This window comes from Anabrus simplex, chromosome 14 (genome assembly GCF_040414725.1).
Source record: "Anabrus simplex isolate iqAnaSimp1 chromosome 14, ASM4041472v1, whole genome shotgun sequence".
NCBI classification, from domain to species: domain Eukaryota; kingdom Metazoa; phylum Arthropoda; class Insecta; order Orthoptera; family Tettigoniidae; genus Anabrus; species Anabrus simplex.
This window is the reverse complement of record NC_090278.1, coordinates 55,323,602-55,330,005: the sequence shown is the minus strand read 5'-3', so window position 1 is coordinate 55,330,005 and position 6,404 is coordinate 55,323,602. Positions and strand designations below refer to the sequence as shown.

Sequence of the window (6,404 nt, the reverse complement as noted above, 5' to 3'; positions counted from 1 at the left end):
TAAAATTAGAAGGAATTTTAGCAGACGCGATTTGGGTAATTTTTCATTCATTGGGAAGGGTGTGAAGGAGTGGAACAGTTTACCAGGGGTAGTGTTTGATCCTTTTCCAAAATCTGTATAGATATTCAAGAAGAGAATAAACAGCAACAGAGAAAATAAATCAAAAGTTAGAGGGCATTCGACCAGTGCAGGTTATTGTAAATAAAAAATGCGTGTGAATAAATTAATTCCATCCCCTGGTCTATGGAGTTTGGACAGCCGAAGTAGGGGTGAAGTACAGTGGGGACTTCGAGGGCCCTGGGACCGCTACGGTAGGTGTGAAGGCCCTTCGGGAACTCTGAAAGGTGGTGGCAAAAGGGGCTCTGGTAAAGACACAGCAGGTCGTTATGCTACTTAGGTTCCAAAATGGGTAACAAAAAGTAAATAAATGCAATGTAAATTTTAATCTTATGCCAGTTGCATAGTATTATTAATTGAAGAAATTTCACATACTGTATATGAGTTGACTATGTTTGTAAGTACAGGAGATATTATAAGTAGAATTTTGTAAACAATATAAATTTATTAAGGATGAGCTGTTTTGCCACCGAGGTAGACACCTCATTTGCAAATAAAGGGATTTTTTTTATTTGTTTTGATAACTTTATTAAAGACTGACAACAAGATTCAGAAGGGTAAACAAACTGCACATTCCTGTACTCCGAATAATAAAGCAGTAAATCTTGTACAAAATTAACGTTGCATTAAATGTGTGTACGTGTTAGTAAGCGATCATTAATTAGCTATGAACACTGGTGACGCCGACTTCATCTGACATCCACTATAAAGTCAGTGTTTTTCACACGATGGTGACCACCTTTGTTATGGAGCAATTACAAGATCATCAATATTTTAGCCCTGGAGTCAAGACTTCCACACGCGCGGAACGACTGTCGTTTGTTTACACGCTCACGGTCTTCTCGGGAAGGATGTTGTCAAGCGGTGCTCAGTGCTGCCAACCCCTCTAATTAGAAACTAATGAGTGAGTGGTGCTCAATACGTGGTGGTGGGGGTGATTATTGTTGCACCATTGTTCTGGACTGGTTCTTGTCCTCTGGACGGTTAGGATAGAACCAGGACAAGACCAGTGATATAGGAACAAGAAAAGGGGCGCTTTTATTGTGCTGGGGTTGGTAACGGATTATGATTATCATAATTGACGGGAATGAGATCACGTGCCACTTTACGTTGGCCAATAGGAATGCAAGTAGCTACTTCAGCAATGAAGGTTATAAAAGTAAATGTGGTTTGTAGGGCGGGACGGTGTGTTCCTGGACATCGCAATGAACACCTCTCTCCTCTGAGACGCAATTCAAATAGGGCTGGAGTTTTTCCACATGAACAAGTATCATCATTCACCACTGATCTGCATTTAGGGCAGTCGCCCAGGTAGTAGATTTCCTATCTGTTCTTTTCCTAGCCTTTTCTTTGCAAAGAAATTGGAAATTTATTGAACATCCCCCTTGGTAAGTTATTCCAATCCCTAACTCCGCTTCCCATAAACGAATATTTGCCCCAATTTGTCCTCTTGAATTCCAACTTTATCTTCATATTGTGATCTTCCCTACTTTTAAAAACACCACTCAAACTTATTCTTCTACTGATGTCATTCCACGCCATCTCTCCACTAACAGTTCGGAACATGACACGTATTCGAGCAGCTCGTCTCCTTTCTCCTAAGTATTCTCAGCCCAGAATTTGCAACATTTTTTATAACGCTACTCTTTTGTCGGAAATCACCCAGAACAAATCGAGCTGCTTTTCTTTGGATTCTTCCAGTTCTTGAATCAAGTAAAACTGGTGAGGGTCCCATACACTGGAACCATACTCTAGTTGGGGTCTTATTAGAGATTTATATGCCCTCTCCTTTACATCCCTATTGCAACCCGTAAATACCTTCATAACCATGTGCAGCGATCTGTACCCTTTTTTTCTTCCAATCCTATTTATGTGTTTACCCCAATGATTCTTTCCTTGTATTAACACCTAGGTACTTAAAATGACCCCCAAAAGGTACTTTCACCCCATTAACGCAGTAATAAAAACTGAGAGGACTTTTCCTGTTTGTGAAACTCACAACTTGACTTTTTAACCCCGTTTAGCAACATACCATTGCCTGCTGTCCATCTCACGACATTATCGAGGTCACGTTGCAGTTTTTCACAATCTTGTGACTTGTTTATTACTCTATACAGAATAACATCGTCTGCAAAAAGCCTAATCTCTGATTCCACTTCTTTACATATATCATTGATATATATAAGAAAACATAAAGGTCCCATAATACTGCCTTGAGTAATTCCCCTCTTAATTATTACGGGGTCAGTTAAAGTTTCGCCTACTCTAATTCTGTGACTTCTATTTTCTAGAAGTATAGCCACCCATTCAGACACTCTTTTGTCTAAAGCAGCTATTACAAGAGCAAAATCGCCTCATACAATAACTCCAGCAGCAAATGCCGCAATTTTCACCCTCACAAGTTAGTACTTAAGTGAACCGTGTTGGAGTTATCATATTCTGTTTTCTGGCGAGACAAGCCGGCGCTATGTTTCGCTCAGGAGGAAGCACAGTTCATTATATCAGGTATCACACAAAATGCAACAAAATATGCGTACGTTGTTTCCCAGGTAGATAGTCGCTATGCCGCGGAAGTTGGAGATATCATAATCAACCCTCCGGCACAAAAAACATACGCATACTTGCGTACCGAACTGATTCGGCGTCTTTCCCTATCGAAAGAGCAACATGTCCGTCAACTGCTCATGGAAGATGAGCTCGACAACCGCAAGCCACCCCAGCTCTTACAATACCTTAGATCTCTCGCGGGCAGCACACAAGTACAGGACAATCTACTCAGACAGAGTACAGGATACAGAGTCTACCGTCACAAGTGCAGGCATTTTTACAAACGCAAAGTGAGATTCTATTAGATGAAGTTGCCGTCCTGGCCTACAGAATTCTTGAAGTGTCACCCATGATCTTTCTCGCCGCTGTTCACACCATAAACACGCCTTCAGTTAGTGATGTGAGCCAGTTCGCAAAGAGGATATGCCCCTATGGGTGAGGGTGGTAGAGAAACACCCACGGTATCCCCTGCCTGTCGTATAAGGTGACTAAAAGGGGTCCCAGAGGCTCTGAACTTTGGACCGTGGGTTGGCGACCATGGGGCCCTTAGGTGAGTCCTGGCATTGCTTCCACTTACTTGTGCCAGGCTTCTCACTTTCATCCATCCTATCCGACCTTCCTTCGTCAACTCTTGTTCTTTTCCGAACCCGACGCTATTAGGTCTGCGAGGCCTAGGGAGTCTTTCATTTTCACGCCCTTCGTGGCCCTTGTCTTCCTTTGGCCGATACCTTCGTTTTTCGAAGTGTCGGATCCCTTCAATTTTTTCCCTCTGATTAGTGTTATATAGAGTATGGTTGCCTAGTTGTACTTTCTCGTAAAACAATAATCACCAACCAACCCACGACCTCCCTTGGTCAACTCTTGTTCTTTTCCAACCCCGACGCTATTAGGTTTGCGAGGTCTAGGGAGCCTTTCATTTTCACGCCCTTCGTGGCCCTTGTCTTCCTTTGGCAGATATCTACATTTTTCGAAGTGTCTGATCCCTTCCTTTTTCTCTCGGATTAGTGTTATATAGAGGATGGTTGCCTAGTCGTACTTCCTCTTACAACAGTAATCACCACCACCACTGATTCCTAAACCGTCACAGAACCTACTGTTATTGCAATCGACATTCTATTTCAAATGTAACCTAATTCTAGATACAACGAGTCTCGTTAACATATGGCACAAATTAAATCTTTGTTTTACTGCTAAAAAGTAAGGCATTGTATGAACTATTACCGATAAACATTTAACGTGGTTTGGTGCAAGCGGACATGGTTAACGTCAGAAGAACTAACTCACTCATTTTTTAACCACATTTTTCCTAATTTACTCCGCACTGCTTTACTTCTGCATAAGTTGTAGCTCATTCCACGTTAAGAAAACAGTATTGCTCTTATGGACCTACGAGGAGTGAACACACCCCCTCTGAGACACCCACAATTCCTCGCGGTTAATGGATTTTATACTGTACTTTGTAATGTATTATGAAAGATAGATGAAAAGGATGGCGCATTTTGCCCGTGAGTTATTAAAATAACTACATAAAATTTCCTTTTTCAAAAATACGTTCGTAGGGAGGAAGCTCAATGGCGGGAACAGCCATCGCTTCGTTGCCTTCCTTCATTTACCTTCTTCTGTGCTGCTCTGGTACAAGCCTCGTGTAGTCCCTCACTCTGTGAACTGCCGGCAGTTCACTTCTGTAGTGAAGTCGTCTATAGTATTTATTTGTTGCGCGTGTACTTTTAGGCTTTAAATCAGTGCGTAATTTGTCTTGCGTTCACTGTGTGATTTGTTTCTTTAACATCAATACTGTGATCTTTTATAAAGTCATCTACAGTATTTATTTGTTGTGTCTGTTTTCTAGCCTTTATTGGCTGGATAATTTTATTAAATGCAATTAAAATGGATCGCTCACCCCTCGAGCCTATAGAATTATTTGTCACTTTTCTCCCCCAATTTGCCTTACACGTCAATGCTGAGGTTTTTTATGTGGTTAGTTTACCTCTGATTCTGTGCATACCAAAAATACCTCCTGTAAACACCCCGTCCCCTTTAGTTCATAAAAGAAATGTGTAGCTTAGTTTCTTCCTCTTTTTGTCTTGAACTTCAATACTGAACTTCAAAAATGTATGTGCCGTCGTTTTCCCGTAATGGTGTTGAGCAGAACTGTTCGATATGGCAACCCTGTTGTCGTAAGAGCAATACTGTTTTTTTTTTTGTTTTTTTAACACGGAATGAGCTATAGTAAAAGACAGTTCTAGTAGTTCAGTATCTAAATATAGCTGTAATTTTATTTACCTCCGTGTATTGGTTAGTGTATTTCGTTCGGGCGTGTTTGGAATGTCTCAGTGTAGTGGAGTGTTCCTTTTGTAGGCCATAACCTCCTTCCTTTGCCAGCCATTAGCGGTGAGTGAAGTGTTATTCCCTCATTCTCTTTTATTCTTTTTCCTGTTTTCATTTTTTAGTATCGGGTGTTGTTAGTAGGCCTATGTGTAGTTCTTATGAATTTGTTTCCAATCCCGATTCATTAGCTTTTTCTGAGTACGGTATTACATTTTACGAGGGCTGTTTACCGCGGTCGTATTACATCAGCTGTTCACGCGGCAGTAGCACGCTGTAAACAGAGGTAAGGCGATGCTGATTTGTTTTGCGAAACGCCAGTTTAGAAGTGAAGTCGTGCGGAGTATAGTACTCTTGTAACTTGCGGCGGGGAGAAATATCTTTCTTGAATATTATCATCCCACCCGTTGTTAAGTGTATCGTACGAAATTATTTTCTACTAGCTGTGTTACCCACGGCTTCGCTCGCGAGGAGTTGTTAAGTTGATAAAAATTAATTGTTCCTCGGTACTGCACTAACAATAAGACATTATCTGAAAAACCCTAAGGTACAAAAACTCGCCGAAAAATTGGATTTCATTTACCCCAGAACCTCTTTGTAAACCACGTCTGGGCATTGCCTTTCGGGGCTAAGATGACCAGGCTACTGGCAGAGCTAAATCGAACATGCGACATGGAACTCTATATGTGAGAAATAGTCCTCTTTTAAGTCGAAAAACAAAAAGAAGTTTCTTTATTTCTAAAGGAGATTTCAAACACCGATTTTCATGTCTGTAACATCTTAGTTTTTTAAATATAAGTATCCTCATAAAGAGAATTCAACTCCTTCTTCACTTATTTTTCGATCTCCAGCTTAAGTTGATTTTCCGAAAACAAAAAAGTACGTGTTTATATTTTAAGGGGATTACGAATGCCAATTTTCACGTCTGTAACATGTTAAGTTTATGAGATATACTGTAGATATACTACTCATTTTAAAAATTGCTCCACTCCTTGGCTGAGTGGTCAGCGTTGAGGCCTTCGGTTCACAGGGTTCCGGGTTCGATTCCGGGGATTTTAATCGCGTGTGATTAATTCATCTGGCTCGAGGACAGATTGTTTGTGTTTCTGCCAACACTCTCCTCTTCATATTCACTCAACACCACAGCATTACCAACCACAACAGGAACACGCAATAGTAATTACATCCCAACACACGGGGTTGGCGTCAAGAAGGGCATCCAGCCGTAAAACAGGGTCAAATTCTACATGTGCGACACAGTTCGCACCCGCGACCCCACAGGTGTGGGAAAGCGGTAGAAGAAGATGATACTCATTTTAAAAATTCACGCGCCTTTTTTTATTATTTAACCCCCTTAAGTGAATTTTCCAAAAAAAAAGTGTGTTCATTTATTTTTAAAGGAAATTCCAAATACC

General features: G+C 41.0%; 1 protein-coding gene across 1 annotated transcript in view; it reads left to right on the top strand.

Moving 5' to 3' along the window:
• Positions 1–5,031: 5,031 nt before the first annotated feature.
• Positions 5,032–6,404, top strand: part of LOC136885612 (trypsin-7) — an 84,459-nt gene continuing 83,086 nt past the window's right edge. The window contains exon 1 of the mRNA XM_067158302.2: positions 5,032–5,055. The gene's annotated coding sequence lies outside the window, so the exon portion shown is untranslated. The remainder of the gene's footprint in view (positions 5,056–6,404) is intronic.